The sequence below is a fragment of the Myotis nattereri genome, assembly GCF_964212035.1.
Source record: "Myotis nattereri genome assembly, chromosome: 2".
Classification (NCBI taxonomy): Eukaryota; Metazoa; Chordata; class Mammalia; order Chiroptera; family Vespertilionidae; genus Myotis; species Myotis nattereri.
Genome location: NC_138076.1, coordinates 8,093,000 through 8,111,509, shown reverse-complemented (window position 1 = coordinate 8,111,509; position 18,510 = coordinate 8,093,000). Strand labels below are relative to the sequence as shown.

Genomic DNA, 18,510 nt, shown 5'->3' with positions numbered 1-18,510 from the left:
TTGTCAAGTAACGTGGACTTTATTGAGGGGCGGGACTAGGATTGGAATTGCGCCTCTTCTGAAGTTATTTTCTACTTAACTTGGACAGTTAGTGTGGCTGCTAGCCTGGAGGGGTCCTAGTTAGGAGACAGGGAGCAGGGCCACTGCAATAACTGAAGGAAGCCAGGCGGGGGATGGAGAAGGCTCCAGCTCCAGAGATGTCTGGGAGTAGAATCAACAGGTCAACAGGATACTAAGGATTCCAAGTACAGCAGGTCCTTGAATAACATCATTTGGTTCAGTGTTGTTTCATTGTAACATTGATGAGATGCAGCAGGAACTTAACCCTTGTTTATATCGATTAGCCTCGGATAAAAATGGTTTTATACATTATTTTTTAAATTTTTATTTATTGATTTGAGGAAGAGAGAGGGAGAGGGGGAAGGAGAAGAGAGAGAGAGAGAGAGAGAGAGAGAGAGAGAGAGAGAGAGAGAGAGAGAGAGATTTGTTGTTCTACTTATTTATGCTTTTCATTGGCTGCTTCTTGCATGTGCCCTGACCGGAGAAGGGACTGGCAACTTTGGCATATCAGGAGGGTGCTCCAGCACCTGGCCAGGGCCTTGTAAGTACTTTCATTTAAACCCTCAGAACCCGATGACGATGATGTTCGTGAGGACTTATTGTATGTTGGGGAAAGAAGACATCAAGAATGACTACTGGGTTTTGAATATGCGCCCGTGGGTAGGTAGGATAACAACTATCCTGCAGAGTGTGTATACAGTGTCTCTAACTGCCTGGAGCGGTCACCGCTTCATGAAGTAAACAAGTGAATGGCTGTGTCAGGTAGGATTATAGGAAAGGGGATGAGACATATGTACGTGAGATCTGTTTCTGAGATGCCCACAAAACAGAATCCTGAACCCTCATCTGTCTCCTCATGGCATCTGCATGTTTGGGCACTTTTCTCTTTCTAGTCCATAATAGGATTCAGTACTTCTGTGACAAAAGGGGTGTTGGAGTTATGAGTTTAGAAAGGGTTTTACATCTAAGTAGCTGTGGCCTCCCAGGAAAGGACTCTGCTCTGGGTAAAGAGGTTGGGGAGAAGCTTGATGGAACTTCAAGTGGGGAAGAAACAGGCACAATTAGATGAGAAGCCATGTTTTTGAAACAAGGGCCCAAGGCCCAGTAGGTCCCAAGTGAATTGTGTGTCTGAGCTAACAGATCTTACCGTGACAGGTGCTACTTTTATTCCTCCGTTCTCCCCATTGTACAGCATTGAAAACCGAGCCCTCGGTGTAAACAACGTGACCAAGGATGCCCAGCTAGCAAAGTAAGGAGGCCTCGCTGGAAACTAGCTCAAGTGCCACAGTAGAAAGCCTCCTTCCTGGGCCAGCCTCCACCAAGGCATTTTTGAGCGAAATGGTGCGCATGCCCTCCCGCAGTGGGTAAGTTCTGTCGCACAGGCCATCACTCAGTCTGGGAGCTGCTACTGCTCACCTGCCAGGGGAAGGCCTGCCTTATCGCCTGCCGGCCCGCCCACAGATGGCAGCAGCCCCTCAACTGGCGACACCCTCAGCCACTGATAAGGGCTCAAGGACGGCCCAGGACGCCAGTCACTCGGCCCAGTTCTTGCATTAACACCTAAGCAATGCCGTCTTGTCAGTTAAATCGTTCCTTTGAGTGGACTGTGTTACAAAGTGCCTTAATATTCATTCTGAGAAGAGCGGGTCTAAACACCCCTTACACCTGCTCCCCTAACTGGATGGGTGGTGGGAGCCCCTTGGCCTCCCGGGACGCCCTCCTCCCTCCTTCCCAACCTCCAGGTGGCCCTGAGGATGGAGCGTCGGTCCCCGCTCTCCTCTCCCCCAGCCACTGGCTTCTGCCGGACCCCAGGCGCGCGCAGCGGCCCCGGGCGGGCCCCACCCCACCGCACTCGGGTGTTCGCGGGGCGAGCGTGAGCGTCCCTGGGGTGTGCACAACAGACTCACGAGCAGCCGCTTGTTGCTCTCGCTGCCGCGACGTGGGGAAGTGAAAATGAAATAGACTTTTCGAGAAATGATGAAAGCAGCGCTGCCTGCCAATGAACGGCGGCGGCGGCGGCGAACTTCCGCACCTCCCGGCCGGGCCGGCCGCCCGCCCCCGCCCCCGCCCCCGCCTCCCGGTTGCACAAGCCGGAGACAAACACTGGGAGGAAGGGCGGCGGGAGGAGGGCGGAGGGAGGAGGGCGGGGCGCGGGCGGGCCGGCGGCGCGGCCGGCGCAGGGCGCAGGGCGGGGGGATTTCCAGCCGCAGCTCCTCGCAGTTTCCTCTCCTTGTTTTGCTTTCGATCTGGACTGTTCTCAGCAAGCCGGGGAGTAACTTTTAGTTTTGCTCCTGCGATTATTCAACTGACGGGCTTTCATTTCCATTTCACACACCCTAGCAACACTCAAACCTTGCGGAATTGCACTGGTAGCGTGAAAAAGCACACTGAGAGGTAACATTTTTCAGATACTAGTTGTGTCTGTGAGTGTGTGTTTTCCTTGAGGGCATGTTTATGAGGCTCGGAGGGGACGTGTGTGTGTATGTGTGTGCAGATGGTCTGACACTGTTTTGCAGACGGAGAATGCTGGGGTTCATAAATATTAATACCGGTTTTTGGAGGATCAGTCGGCGGTGTTATGGGTCATCTGATTTTAGGGGAAGCAGGTTCTGCTGCTGTTGCTGCTGCTGAGGCTGGAAGGAGGAGGAGGAGGTAGAGAGGGAGGAGGAGGAGGAGGAGGTCGGTGGAGGTTTAATTTCACTTTTGGATTTGCAGATGCGGAGAGGTGGCTCCATGGACACAGACCTGCTCTGTGTGATTCTGCGCCCCAGGTGTGGTGTGTGGGGGTGCAGGTCCGCTGGAGTCGGGCCTCCTTTTCCAACAAAATTACCGTGTGCAAGTGTGTGCGTGTGCACAGACGCCGTCGCCTCCGATCCGCAGGCGGGGAGCGGGTGCTTGGTGCCCGGCGGCGGCGCCTCTGCCGGCAGCCTCCAGCGCCCAGAGGCAGGGACCCAGGTCCGCCCGCTGCCTGCGCCCCGCGCCCGGGGGAGCGGCGCCGCCCGCCGGGGCCCAAGGAAACTTGCTGGGGCGCCCGCCCGCCGCGATCGGGGAAGGGTCGCGGGCTCCGAGCGGGGCTGGTCGCGGGGCCTGGCCGGTGAGCCCTGCTTCCGCGGGGCTGGGCCGCCGCCGCCGCCGCCGCTCGGGAGGGACATCGCGTCCTCCTTCCCGTGGGCCAGCGCCCGGCCTGGCCCTGGGGTTTTGTCACTGCACTTGTCCTGGCGCGCGGGGGGCCCTGGCGGCGCGTCCCGGGAGGGCGCCGCGCCGGGGGTCATCGGCCCGGCCGCGGCCTAGCGCCGGGCCCCTCCCGTCCCCGCAGCGCCCGGGGCGGCCTCGCGCGCTGGGCCTGCCCGGCCTCGGCTACGGAGCGGGCGAGGTGGGGGCGGGGAGCCCCGGGGGACCGAGCGGTGCCCGGCTGGCCCGCCCGGGGGCCGCGTCCCCGCGGGACCTGGGGCCGCGGCAGGGTGGGGACGTGAATGCCCGCCCCGCGCCCTCCGACCCCGCTCTGGGTGCCGAGTGGCACTCGCCCGCCCGCCGAACATGGTTGGTGCACAGCCACGGCCGCCACTTCCTTTCCGCCTGCTCGGTCGGGCTCATCCCCGAGCGCTGCCCGCCGCGGCCAGTCGTGGCGCCCGCCCGCCCTCCGCCGCTCGCTCTGCCCGGGCCTGGGGGTGGGCTCTGCGCGCCTGTCCAAGTTCGGAGGGTTTCAGGGGTCACCGGCCCTCCTTCCCTGGACGCACCCGCACGCCCCAGTCTCAGCGCATTGGCCGCCCTCACCCCTCGCGCTTTAGGGGGGAGCGGGGAGGGGGCTGGCAGCCCGGAGCCCGGCGCAAAGGCCGTATTCCCGGCACCAGTTAGGCGCCCGGGTGGTCGCTGTAGGCACGACCCTTGCTCGTCGGCACTAAGTGTGACTCCGGGCACAGGCAGGAGAGGTGGCCACACTTGAGCGGCTTGGCTTTCACTGGTTGTTTAGCCCCACAGTATGGAGTTTAGAACTTGGGGACATTTTACCCGCTGCCTGCCTCTCCAGTCTCCTCCCTCCAGTGTGGGCAGTGCTCCCCGTCCTGGGTTAGAGAATGAGAAAATGCAGAACCTTTCTATATGCGGTACCTGTGGCCTTCTGCCACCGGCCTCCCTGTTGCCGGAGTCGGTCTGCTTTTGATGAACGGCCGGGGAGGGTGGAGGATAGTTACATTTCCTGTTGTGGATTTTCAGGAATCACCAAGGTTGCTGTCAAGCCTGCAGTCATTTATTAGTTTTCAGACCGGTTGCAAAGAACGTTGGAACTTAGCAGCCTGCAGGTCTCGTTGTTCAAGGGCAGGTGCAGACAGGGGTCTGGATGGTCTTGATGGTAGACAGATGCACGCTCCCTTACCAGGGCTGGAGGGCGATCCCTGTTTAACTTCATCAGGCAACAGTTTCAGGGTTCTCTAGTTTTTTCAACCCCCAATCTATCCTTCCTTCCTCCCCCCTTCCTTTTTTTTTTTTTGTTTTTTTGTTGGGGGGGGGGGAACCTAAAAAATCCTGGAAAAATCTATTTTTTTAAAGGAAACTCAGGAGATTGACTCTGTAGAGTGTAAACTGACATTTCTAAGGGGTAACCTTGAAACATCTATTGATTGATGTGGCAAAGTCCGGAATTTCACTGCAATTAGTGAGTGATTATAATTTATAACAGCCTGTTGTGTAAGAAGTTAGATTTTGGCCTCATAGATCAAAGAGTTCTTGTCTGTTATGATTTGTTACTGCTTCCTAATATTAAACATTTATATATTTCATTCTCAGTGAGTTGTCTTTTTCCTGTTGAACTTGAAAAGTCAGAGATAATTCCACATATCTCAGACTGAATTACCTGTAAAAATGTCATCGTCATCAAAAGTACGGGTTTGCAGTTAAATTGGAAGCAAGTTATGTTCGACAAATGGTTGCCTAAAAGTCCTGGCAGCGCTGAACTGTGGCCTCCTCGCTTTCTCTTCCTCTGCTTTCTGAAATGCTATATTAGGCAAATGCCCGATACACCAAAGCAAGTTCAAGATGTTGAAACTTAGTGGAAAATTTGAAACTTTGGATGTTTAACATTTGATGTGCAATGGTGGTCTCATGTTTCCAAGGCTATTGTATTTTTATTCTTCGTATTATCGAGTGTAAGCTCTGTTGTTTTTAGAGAATTTTCATGCAATTTCCTTTTGATAGAGACCAGACCACTGAACTGTAAATGGGGTATCTGGGGCATGTTCCATTATATGCTTTATACCAAAAAGGGCTTAAAGCAGACAAAGGCCTGTATTCATTTAATAAATTTCCCTAGAACATTCACTATGCCCCATAATTGCATATTGTTTTTGTGATTAATCACTATGCTTAATTATGTTCAATTTGTAACAATGAAAATACATCCTGCTTGTTAGATATTTACATTATGATTCATAACAGTAGCAAAATTATAGTTATGAAGTAGCAACAAAAGTAATTTTATGGTTGGGGGTCACCACAACATGAGGAACTGTATTAAAGGTTCGTGGCATTAGGAAGGTTGAGAACCACTGCTCTAGAGAGACTGCGTTCTAGCTAGTGAGCTGTCAGTATACAACTAAAAACCAAACACAGTAATTATCATTTGGGGTCAGTGCTGTGGAAGGTAATAATAATACTTAACTGTAGATCTGATGGTGTTGCTTTGGGGAACAGATGAGGTCCTGTGTATGAAAGGAGGTTGCATAAATTGCAGTAATCTACCAGTGTGTAAGGCATTAATTTATAGAATTATATCAGATTATTATTAATTAAAAAAAAAAACAGGAAGCCCTGACTACGGATTAAACACTGACTTTCTCTTAGAGAATTTTCAGCAGGAAGGGATTTTGCTTTTTCTGATACTACATAAATAATGGTAAGGGATTAAATACGGAATAACTTATGTACAGTATCAAAGTGTTTGACAATGAAATATGGTATTGTCAGTGATTTATTTTTTTGGTCAGAAGAAAGGTTAGATGGTAGTCATGGAGACCAAATTGTATGGAAATAACAATGGTTGGACCAATGTATTTTCCCTCTTATATCAGAGAAAGATCTTCCTAAACTCACTGTGCTTTAGTTTGAATCTTCTTCATCATTGCCTCAGACTCAGTTCGCTAGCTGTTATTACAGGTATGCCTTAACCGATTTTAGTATTTTGTTACGACATCTTTAAAAGGGACTCAGTTAACTTGTATTTATTGAATGCTTATTATGTGCCCAACACTGTACATGTGAAAGTAAATGTGAAACATGTAAAATGTTCTAGGGACATTTATATGTGAAAATAAAAGGATAGTATATATTTATAATATATAATGTAAAAATACATAAGGTAGCATATAAAAATAGTATAAATTGTTATGAAATGTCAGTTATTATTAATAATAAAGTCATTTCTTTCATCTGTATGGGACACCATGTTCCTGCCCACACAGGGGTCAGAGGTCAGGGCTTTCTGCCTGCCCCATTGGTGCCCTAGGTTTGGCTCTGAGTGTGTGTGATCAATATTTGCCCCAGGCATGGTGGTCCCCGTGGTGGGAATGGGAGTGAGAAGGTTTGATTAAATCTTGATGTTTCAGAAAACAACAGTAAATTATCTCTAGGGTCCACATTTAAGTCTGAAGCCAATACTTGATCTAAGGCACCCAAGGCAGCGGCGCCCGCAGGAAGTGAAGGCCACAGGCTTCTGTTGCTGAGTTTTAACCGTCTCCAGGACTTGGCCCAGCCTCATGGACGCATGCAGGAGGCCCAGATTGCTAGCATTTTACCTTCAGTGATCCCTTTAAAATGATTTCCCCCCTCACCTGGTCCATCTTTCGACAAATTGTCTCTGAAACAAATTGTGTTTCGTTGGGGAGACTTCATATGCCCATTTTTGTTACTCAGAAACACATAAGGATTCCAGTCAGAAGTCCTGATTGATTCAAGAGAACTGGAATCATCAAATCTAGTTGATCTACTTCCAGCTGGGAAGCTGTTTTCTACCTAAGTGTGTTTCCTTGGGAGGCTTCCTGAGGTGTTGGTTGTTCTGAGATGACATAGACAGCGGTCAGGGATTAAGCAGGGCGGGACTCTGTTAGCCCGGGTTCCTCCAGCTGCCGTCAGTGACTGAGCTCTGCTTGGGACCCAGGGACCCCAGGGCATGAACTATTCTAGTAACCCAATGAATGCAAACGTTGTGCCCTTATTTCATTTATTTATTAAATATTTGTCACAACCAGCCATGTCCAAGGCTCTGTGTAGTTGGTGGTGGGTACATGGAGTCCAAGTTCAGAGGCCTGGAGTTGTTTTTCAGCTCTTCATAACTCGGAACTCGCCAGTCACTTCCCCTTTCTGGACCTTAGTTTCCACATCTGTAAATTGGGCCTGCATAGTTCCGTCATCTTTGGACGGGGCTTAACGTGTGTATCAAAATCACCTAGGGGGAGGGGGCCTTTAGAAATCATGCAGGAACCTTCAGCTTTGCAACTATCTGCAGCCCCTTCCTCTCCTTCCTCTCTAGCCCTAAGGAACACCCCCCCTTCCCTCTGGTCAGCCTCTGATTTTCACGGGGATGTCCTGAGTCCCTACCCCTCTGGCGTGTGGGCCAGAGCAAAGTGGAGAGGCACTGAAGCAAAGATCTCCTCCCAGAGCCACGTCTTTTTTCTTTTTTCATTGGCTCAGAGGCTGTGTTATGTAGGAAGGTGAGCAGATGGAACCCGTTACCCACATTTTAGACCGTGCCCTGAATAGGGAATCTGTGGCCGCTCCCTGTTGGCTCTGCCCGTGTTGACCTTGCTTGTCATATAGAAATGGTAGTAGTGTGACGGTGGTGAAAGTTTGAATTTTCCACTCCGAAGAGGCCAGAGGACCTGGTCTCTTTGTCTAGAAAGGACATAACGAGTTGGGGCTTTGCTTTGTTTGTTTCTGTTTTGGCTCACATTCCTCTTCTTGCTTAGTAGTTAGCTTCAGTAAGCAAGAAAGAACCAGAGTTGAGCACAAACATCTCTGTGTCTCGTGCCCTGTGCACATGCCTGGAGTCCCCATTTTTATGGGAAACAGAAGGCGGTGTGGTTCTTTCTGATGATGGAGTCGAAGCATTTTTATCTCAAGGGCAAGACCAATTTAGTTCAATAAAATATCTTTTTTTAGGATTTTGCGTGACAAAAGCCTGCCCAGTTTTCATTAAACAAACATTTTTGAGAGTTCACTACTTGCTGTGTAATTTTCATAAATAATTTCTTTTCAGATGTACCTAGCAGTCTGCTGCTATCTGTGTAGGAGCATTTGATACTCACCAATGTGATCAAGGGAAAGATGAGCTCCAGTTTAATTTGTTCTTGATCATATGAATGTCAGGTTTTTGTAGGATCCAAAGAAATACTTTATAGATAGAACACACTGTCCTGGCCACATAAGCTTAGAATCCTAATTTCTCTTCCCTGCCCCTTATACATAGATTTCAGAGAGGAAGAGAGAGGGAGAGAGAGAGAGATAGAAACATTAATGATGAGAGAGACTCATTGATCGGCTGCCTCCTGTACAACCCCTACTGGGGATGGAGCCTGAAACCCAGGCATGTGCCCTGGCCAGAATCGAACCTTGACCTCCTGGTTCATAGGTTGACGCTCAACCACTGAGCCACACCAGCCGGGCAAGCATCCTCATTTCATGAGGTTGACATTTTGAGTGAGAAGCAACTGCATACAAACTGCTTTATTTCAGGGAGTATCTAACGTGTTATTTTTAAAGAGAACTTGGTTGTTGTTGTTGTTCTCCTTACCCTAAAATTATTGGAGACGATGAGAAAATGACAGTGGTGAGAAGGGTATCCTCACACCCAGGAAGGGTGCTAGTGGGTGTGTGGAGTGGTGGACTAAGAGTGGGGAAGGAGCTGAATGGGTGACAGTTGGGGGATGAGGTGATGAAAAGGTAGAGAATAGAATCGTGCCTCCTGAATTCTTGAGCGGGAGAGAGAGAAGGAATCAGGCAGGTAGATTTTTTTTTTTTTTTTTTTTTTTGTCTTGGCAGGAATGTCACTGAAAGCATTTTGTAGGTGGTGGGAGCAAATTGGTAGTTAATTGATAGTAACTCAAGGGCAAGTTGAAATCCTGGAGAACTCCCCACTTCTGACGTTGGGGTTAGGCCTCTTATCTGTGGGATGATGACATCTGATGGGAAAACTGCCAGGCACCAGGCAACTTGTCCCAGGTAAACAGGAGGCTCTGCGTGGTGTCACTGGGGCATGGTTGAAGCCGCCATAGAGGTAGTGATAGAGCTGGAGAGGATGGAGGAATTGATCCTCCACCGGAGGCCTCAGTCTCTCCCAAAACTGCCGTTGGAGGCAGCCACGGGCCCTGAGAGGAAGGTACATGTTGACAGAAGAGATCAGAAATGCCGCAGCAGCTCTCGCATGTCCTCCTCTCTTCGCCCATGCTGGTCTTCCTGCTGCTGTTTCATTGTTGTCAGGTTGTAGGAGGTGACTAGGGAATTGGGAAAATAGAACGAAAGGGCCAGTACTTCCCTGAAGGATAGATGGCACACGCTAGCATTGAACTCTGAGTGCCGGGACGGGCCTGCAGGTCACTGATTTTGAAACTATAAGCACTCCATCACTCCATGTTGTAGTTGGACTTGTACATTGAAATTAACTTTCTGGGATTCAGTTTAGTGTTACATACTCAAAGTCTTACAAATGTTAAACTTTCTGTTCTAGTAATTCCATTTCTAGGAACTTAACTCACATGAAGTAACCAGAGATGGAACAAAGATTAGGGACAAGGATGTTTATTCAACTAGTTTTTTGTTATAGTGGAAACTTGGAAATAACCTAAATACCCAACAATAGGAACACATTTAAATGAAATAGGGCACATCCAGACCATGAGTATAGAGAGCTTATTAACTTTGTGTTTTGGCATTTAATGATGGGAAAATATTTGTGTTATATGTTCAGTGGAGAAAAAGGGGATATGCAATTGTGACCTTAATTTTACTTTAAAAATGTGCGTATATTTGTATACACATCATTAAAAAAAACAAAAAAGCTGGAAGGAAACATTTGGATGGTGGGATTATAGGTGTTGGGCTTTCTCCCCTCCTTGAAACACTTGTCTTTTCCACATTGAATACCTAGACCAGGGGTGGGCAAACTTTTTGACTCGAGGGCCACAATGGGTTCTTAAACTGGACCGGAGGGCCGGAACAAAAGCATGGATGGAGTGTTTGTGTGAACTAATATAAATTCAAAGTAAACATCATTACATAAAAGGGTACGGTCTTTTTTTTCAATAGTTTTATTCATTTCAAACGGGCCAGATCCGGCCCGCGGGCTGTAGTTTGCCCACGGCTGCACTAGACCCTCTGGAAGCTGATGGAACGGGGGCGTGGGTTGTACTCTGTAGGTTCTCATCCTGACCTTTTGGAATGTAAGGCTTTTACAAACTAGAGCTGTCCCTAACTGGGCGTCATCTCTTTGGAAATGGACATGCTAAGAGAGGTGCGTCTCCCTGGCACTGTGGGGACTTAACCTGGGGACCTAGTCCAGGCCGAACCCATTTGTCCCTCTTGAGGAGATAAGAGAGGTGCAACTATGTTTTTGGATCAGAGCAATTAGCGTAGACAGATGGCTACAGATCCAGGTCTTGTGTCTTGTGAGGAGTTCCCAGAGGCAGTGAGTGCAGACGTTCCCTATCTTTCTGTCATTTACATTCCTGGGCCATGAGCGAAGGAATCCAGGGACGGCGTATCCCATCCCTCCAACCTTTACCAGTCTCCCACTGGAGGAGGACTTCGTGTGATTCAATCAAAGTGACCTCAGGCTTTTTTATAACTGAAGAACCCTCTGAATTTGTAATGTTTGTCTGAAAATTTTTTTTAGAATAGCTTTGATCCTTTATAGCTACCGGAGACATTTTTGGATGGTTATGAACTAGGGTTAGGTGTAGCTGTGGGGAGGTGAGAAGCAGAATGCCAAAGCACAGCCAGGAAAGAAGAGAAAGCATTGATGAGGACAACACTGTCCAATACAAATACAATTTTTAATTTTTAGTAGCAATGTTAGAAAAGCAAAGAGAAGTAGCTGAAATTAATTTAATAGTATTTTGTGTTACCCAGCATATCCAAAATATTATCATTTCAACATGTAATTAATATAAAAACTTCATTGAGACAATTTATGCCCTTTTTTTTTCATTCTGAATCTTCAAAATCCAATGTGTCTTTTATGCCCACACACATCTTAATTCAGCCTGGGCACAGGCTAGTGGCTGCCATAGTAGACAGTGCGGGATTAGCAAATGCAGCAAGGTGTGAAGAGGAGCATGGGGAGAAGCTGTAACACGGACAGACAGACAGGACCCAAACCTAGAAGGACTGAAGGAGAGCCGAGTTTGAGTGGTCGTTTTGGTTGTAACTGTGCCTGCATCTCCCTGTGCCTCCACCGACAAACCTTAGCTGTCTAGTCAGCCTTAAATAATAAAATGCTTCAAATTTCTTCAGAAGCAGAGCACTGTGTGTGCCATTCCTATGGGGATCCGTCATGAGCGTCTTGAATCTTCTTTCCTAGCCTCTTGAACTGTTACGAAATCCTTGACTCCTTGGATTTTTCCACGTATAACACCTCCATGGCAAGTTATTTGAGAGCTAGGATGGCGTTGGGTTTCTTTACATTCCCTCCAGTGCTTGATACCAGTAAGAACTAGATAAATATTTGTGGATTTGATTTTGAGCTGTAAGCAAAGGTTAGCTGAGGCGGCTGACTTCCAGCTCGCAAAGGTTGGCACAGACCTACTTGTGGTGGAACCTAGTTGTACATGCATTGAGCACATGGATGTTGGTATGTGTCGTTTTGTGTTAGGGATTTCAATATCCGCAGGGTGAAAATGTTCTTTTTTTTTTCTTGTGTACCTAGGCCTTTAAGAAATCTTTATCAGTCTATTCCTTTGACATTTAAATTCCAAGGATACTAATACCTTCTTGTACATAAATAAGCTATGTTTGCTGATAAACAGACTGCTGTCTTGGTGGGTTAGTTAGTTATTAACAGTAACTTTGTTGTTAACAAACTAGAGGCCCAGTGCACGAATTTGTGCACAGGTGGGGTCCGGCCGGCCCTGCCCCAATTGGCGGATAGGGACTAGGCCTGTCGGGAGGAGGAGAAGAGAGGAGGTTGGCTGGCCAGCCCCACCCCCCCATTGGGCCAGTTCTCTGGCCTCAGTGGGTGTCATAGCGACCATTCCGGTCCTTACTGTGTTCCGGTCGCTGGGTTTTTATATTTAGATACTCAGCCCTGTAGCATCTAGGCAGTGAAATTCTTTTGAAATCAAATACAGTATTTCACAGTTGCCTTCATTTGTTCTTTTGGACTGTAATTCTTGGGTGGGAGCAACAGACTTATCCACAGAGCCAAGGCAATTTATTTTGACTGAAGCCCACGTAAGAACTGCTTAGGTAGCATTTCTCTCCGAGATTAAATACGACCTTCACTGAATCATGTTAGCAGGGCCAGCAGCTAGAAAAATAAAGACTAAACCAAACCTTCAGCAAAAAAATCCCAGCTGCTCAGTGGCTCAGAGCTTGCATGATTGCTTTCTTCCAATGAAAACACTGTAGAGTAGATTTAAGTGAATTCTGCTGGGTTTGGGGATTTGCAACTGATGGAACAGGAAAGTACAATCTCACTTTAAAATAGTAATCTTGAAAGTAAGCCTTTATTGACTCTTCAAAGATTTTGTTTGTGTGGAAAAACTTAACTCAGGCATGGTTTCCCTGACCTTTAAGGCTAATGTCCTCAGGGTAGAATGAGGGGAGAGAATTAGACTTGAGGTGTAGTCCCAAGAGGACGCCCTGAGCATGTGGGGTGTTCTGGGGACTCCCAAGGACCCACACAGATGGCCTGCACCCCTTGTCCCCGTTACTAGAATGAAAGTGGGAACTTGGGGGGGCGCCTGGAAGGGAGGCCCCAGTGGGGAATGTAGATGACCTGTTATTTCCATTTTTGGGTGTGGTCATACTGCTATTGGAGAAGTCAAGGTTAATTTAAAATATTACTGGAGAGGATTTGCCTCTCTCACAGGTGCTTTTAATACATTAAGATTTTTTTTTTCTTCAAAGATAGGTTGCAATTTGGGAGATGGGGTAGAGAAGGGTCAACTGGACTTTTGGCCATTCATTCATTCAGTCTTTTATTTAACAGGTATTTATTCCAAGCTAACTACACGTAGAAGGAGATATTGACAGGTAAAGAAGCAATCACCTTGGCTTTGAGTTAGCTACATAGAGGATCTGCATTGCTTCCAGTCAGGAGCCTGATTTATACTAATACATGTAAAGCAAGATAAAACCGAACCAAGCAGCTGGGAGCTGTGACCGCCGTTCCAGAAGTGATTCTAGATATCTGTGTTCTAGGGTTCTTCCCAAGGCCGCAGGGCTTGTCTCAGGTTGTAGGGCAAGCAACAGTGCTAACACGATGCGTTGTTGGCCAACTGTATACATTTTCTTTCTAAAAGTCAGATTCTTAGCAAATCACAGCACCGGCATAAGATAAAGCAACACCTGTTTTGTTGCTGCTGCTGCTGTTTTTCTGCAGTTCTTCCACACTCAGTTGGGCAGGTAGACCTCAGCCGTGGTCTGGTGTCTTTCGTCATTCAGAAAAACCATGTGGGTCAGTCCTGATGGTTGTCTAGGTCCCTCTCCCTGGGGCAGGCACTGTACCCAGCAGGGCCAGTGCGCCGGTGAGGACTGTACTGTACTCCAACCCTCCCAGGGGCGGCGCCCGCAGAGGCTTTTCCTCAGATGGTTTGAGATGACATCACCACGAAGGGGAAATTGGCCCTTATTTAATTTTGAAAACTCATCCCTAATTCTTATTCTCTCTCTCTCTCTCTCTGTCTGTTTGGCCAGTGAGTGCTTCAAGTTGCCTGGAATGAAAGGATAATTATTATCCGTAACAGGACTGAAGGAAACAGTGGCAGCAAGTAGTGAATTCACAAACGCATGTCTAGAGCTTTTGTTGTTGTGCTGAAAGTTACATAACAGACAGCTTAGCATTATAATCATCTTTATACCATCCAGGGGTGTTCAGTGCACTGACAGAGTTGTGCGGCCCTCCTCACCATCCATCTCCAGAGCTTCTCCATCGTCGCAAACAGAAACTCTGTGTGTACATGAGCAATAACCCCCCCCCCCCCGCCCTCAGCCCCCAGCAACCACCGTTCTGCTTTCTTTCTCTCTGAATTCGAGTAGGAACCACATGTAAGTGGAATCATACAATATTTGAGATTTTGTAACTGGCTTACTCCACTTACCAGAATGTTTTCCAGCTTCAGCCACGTTGTAGCATGTGTCAAAGCCTCATTATTTTTAAGACAATAATGTTTCACCATTTTCTTTATCCGTTCATCTGCTGATGGGCACTTGGGTTTGTTACTATCATTTGGCTATTGTGAATCATGTTGTAGCCAGCGTTCGTGTACAAGTATCTGTGTGAGTCCCTGTTGGCAATTCTTTTAATCCAGTGGATCATATGGTAATTCTATGTTTAGCATGTTAAGGAACCCCCAAACTGGTTTCCTCAGTGGCTGTATCAGTTACATTCCCATCAGCAATGCCCAGGGGTTCCGATTTCTCCATATCCTCGCCAAAACTTGTTATCTTCTCAAGGTGGTATCTCATTGTGATTTTTATTTCTCTAATAGCTAGTGATATTGAGCATTTTTCATTTGCGTCTTGGCAATTTATGTACCTTTGGAGAAATGTCTATTCCAGTTCTTTGTCTATTTTTGAATTGAATATTTGGGTTCTCTGTTGTTGAGTTGTAGGACTGGGTCATTCTTTTTGTGGGTTCCAAAATGACATGCTAGTATGGCCTGGAAAACTGACAGATTCTCCCTCATTACAGTATATGTAGCGTGCAGCTCAAAAACATTGATAAAATTTTGAGATGTTGTAAGGCTGATAGAGCATCTACAGAGGAGTTAAATGATGCTGAATGAAGTAAGTCAGAGTGGAAGGGAAGATGGGGAATCACAGAAGACGAGAATTGGAAGTTTCCTTAGAGATTATCGTCAGCCCCTTCATTCCTTCAGCTGGAGAAATCAGGTGTCCGGCCCATGGTCATGTTTCCAGAGTAAGTGCCCGGCATGTGTTGTGAACTAACTGTGCAGTAAAGGATTAATTTTTTCCTAAAACTTTTAGCAGTGCTTGAATATGGGAGTAAATTAATTATTACAGCTGCTCACATGGTTCCTTCAACACCTGGGGTTCATGGAAAACATGCCCGGCTTTATCACTTTTGTGGTGTTAGAATACAGTGAGTAAAAATGTCCTCCATAGCATCTGGGGTCAGGAGAATTTACACATAATACGTTCAGTAATAGTTCAGTACTGTTAACGGGAGTGGATGCAAAAACTTTATTGCTGTAAAAACAGATCTGTTAATTAAAATCAATAGAAGCACTTGTATATTTTTTTGTGAATTATCAACAGAATGAGAAACCATTTATTTGCTTTGATAAGAGCTATGGTAGATGAAGAAACTCGGTGAACTATCACAGCTTCCCAGAAGTGAATTTATTATTCGTTTACTGCACAGTCTTCTCAACTTCTTTATTTCACTCAATCCTTTTGAAAAGTTGGTCTTTACTGAATAATACAGCCAGGCCAGATAGCATGAATTATAACTAAGAGTGAGTTATAAATAATTGGGAAGAAGATACATATTGTCTATGTTTGATAGAACACAGTATGGTAGGAAGAATTACAAAAATGTGTATTCCCTTCAGGCTCGGGGCCAAGGCTTGAAAAAAGATCCTTAAAATTGGCCTCAAGTACTAATATGAGAATGACGAAATTAAGCTGAAGACTTCTTCCTGCGAACAAATATATGTATATTTTCAAATATATTTTTATTGATTTCAGAATGGAAGGGAGAGGAGGGAGAGAGAGATAGAAACATCTATGATGAGAGAGAATCATTGATCAGCTGCCTCCTGCACGCCCCCACAGGGGATCAAGCCCAAAACCCGGGCAGGTGCCCTGACCGGGATCTAACTGTAGCCTCCTGGTTCACAGGTAAATGCTCAACCACTGGGTCACGCCTGCCAGGCTGCAAACAAATATTTTTAAAGAAAACTCTCAGGAGGATTCATTCCTTCTGCAGACATTGCTGAGCTGCTGTGTGTGAAGCCTGGGCTGTGGCGATGGGAAGTTGAAATGTCCTGTTCCATCACTTAGCTGGACGAGTAGGCAGGTAAATACTCACCTGTAGACAGAGAAAGAATGAAATATGTGCTTAATAGAAGCACAGCAAGGAAAAGGCTGCGGGAGGGAAGGGAGAGGAGGGGTGTCTTTGACCAGAGAAATGGGGACGCTCCACCGACCATGAGAAGGAGGGAGTGTCCCTCGGGCAGAAGGGTGAGCCCGGCATCTTCTGTTGAAAGAACAGCGAGAGCAGAGGCGTGAAGGGTTGAAAACCCCTACGTCTCTGGAGCACGGAGAGCTCAGCTCGCTGGTGGGGCGGAAGCAGTGTCAGAGGGGGTTCCTGGGGGCCCCCAACTTCCTTCCGGGCACATGCTCCTGTGTTTACCAGCAAGGAAGGCCCTGGTTGTGAGGGTAGAGGGTAGAGCAGGCTTTTGGAGGAGCTGGTTCCTGAGGGTTTGGAACCTTCTCCCCCTTACATTGTAGAAAGGGCTGCTGATGGCTGTTAGCAGGTGGGGTGCAGAGCTGTGTTAGGAGGAGATGTCAGGGTGTGTGTTGCCTCAGGGACACGATGCGCTGAGCTTTGATAATAGCCAGGCCTGGCGGTGCTTTCACACGTTCCTAAGAGGAAGTGATGCGCAAGCACAGCAGTGTTTGTGTCCGCTTGTTGGTTCCTTTGGATTTGGTTATAGAGGGAAGTGATTATGAACAGGTTTGCAATACTCAAGTGAGGTGGAGACGGGGACAGTTAGTTGTCTTTAATTCCGAGGAGAAACCCAAGTCAGGGAGCCAAGAGAATGGCAGGGGCCCCGCAACCACGCCTTCGCACAGCAGGCATTTCTAGGATAGGGCGTCCGGTGGCTCGGGACTTGGGGCATCTCAGCAGGGGGCCTGGACTGTGGGGTGCGGAGGCTCCTCCCTGCCCGGCAGGAGGGGTGCTTGACAGCTTCTCTGAGTGACACCGTGGGAGGGCCTGTTTATGGAGCCTTCAGGTCAAGCCCAAGCTACAGGGACTCAGGAAGCCAGGGCAGCGGGGGGCATCCCCAGGGCTGAGAACGGCGCCACCATCGGTGCGGAGGCTGTAACTGCGTGGCCGTCTGGCTGTGCTGGTAGCGTTCATTGGGTATTTGCTGGGCTCTGCACTTCATTGTAGGATACGGCTTGAAGGCCGCCTTCAAAGGCCCTGGAGAGTTCTTTGCTCTGTTTCAGTGTATCACGCTCTACATCTGTGACCAGTGACCGCCTCTTTGAGCCCATTAGACATTTCGGGGTGCCCGTTCCTTACATGAGGGCTTGGCAATCCCCAGGACTCAGAACGTGTTGGTTGAATTAAATTCTAACGATTGACCTAGTTCTCCTCTGTTGTTCCCCGTCCAGACGCAGACCCTCCGCAGTGCCTTGGCGCTAACAGGGCCCACGTGTGTGTTTGCAGTGAGGGACAGGGCCAGAGAGCAGGTGGAGGCTCACGGGCCAGGCTGGGTGTGCCCTGGGCCGCCACCAACTCAGGCGCCTGTGGAGGGGCCAGGAGAGGTGGCTCTCTGTGGTTGGCCGGTCAGTCAGGCTGTGTCTCTGCCCCATGCACCCATTTCCGAGGGGCATAGCTCCTGGGGTTACTAACGAATAGTTCACGCGCCGTCCACACCCCCCCCCCCCTCCCCCGCGCCCTGTGGTGCTCTTACGTCTGTTTGGAAGGTCCTTCCTTCTCATCCACCTGAGGATCCCTTACCTTTCCAGGGCCAGTTCACATGCCTCCTCTTCTTTGGAGTCTTCCAGAATTCTCACTCTCCTCTGGGCTTTTATAGTATAGTTACACCCCCCCGCCCCCCGCCCCCTGCAAATGCCTTCCAAAAGTCCCCCTGTATAAAACCCAGGTCACATGCATTGTGAGGTTAATGAGATGGTGGGGTGGGTCTGACGCAGAGAATGAACCCAGCACCGGCCCCAGCACCGGCCGTGTGGAGCGCCTGTGTTCAGTTGGCAGGGGTGCATTATGCCGTACAGTGCGTTGTTAGGGCTGTAGCAGCCTGTGTGTGCCTCCAGTGTCAGATTCAGGACACGGCCCCTTGTGTTGGAGTGGCTGTGCGTTGCATTGCAGACCTTGAGGAGAGAGGTCACGTCCCCATCTTGGTAGCCCTCCCCCTGAGTTTTCCCCAGTGCTTGGCTCAGTACTTAAACAAGATTTTTTTTTTTTTAAATCTCACCCAAGGATATTTTCCCATTGATTTTTAGAGAAAGTGGAAGAGAAAGGGAAAGACA

At 48.2% G+C, this 18,510-nt stretch overlaps 1 protein-coding gene across 1 annotated transcript in view; it reads left to right on the top strand.

The window, feature by feature from the left end:
* The first annotated feature begins 2,245 nt into the window (after positions 1 to 2,245).
* The window catches only part of IRF2 (interferon regulatory factor 2), a 74,808-nt gene continuing 58,543 nt past the window's right edge, over positions 2,246 to 18,510 (top strand). Inside the window, exon 1 of the mRNA XM_081084528.1 lies at positions 2,246 to 2,454. The gene's annotated coding sequence lies outside the window, so the exon portion shown is untranslated. The remainder of the gene's footprint in view (positions 2,455 to 18,510) is intronic.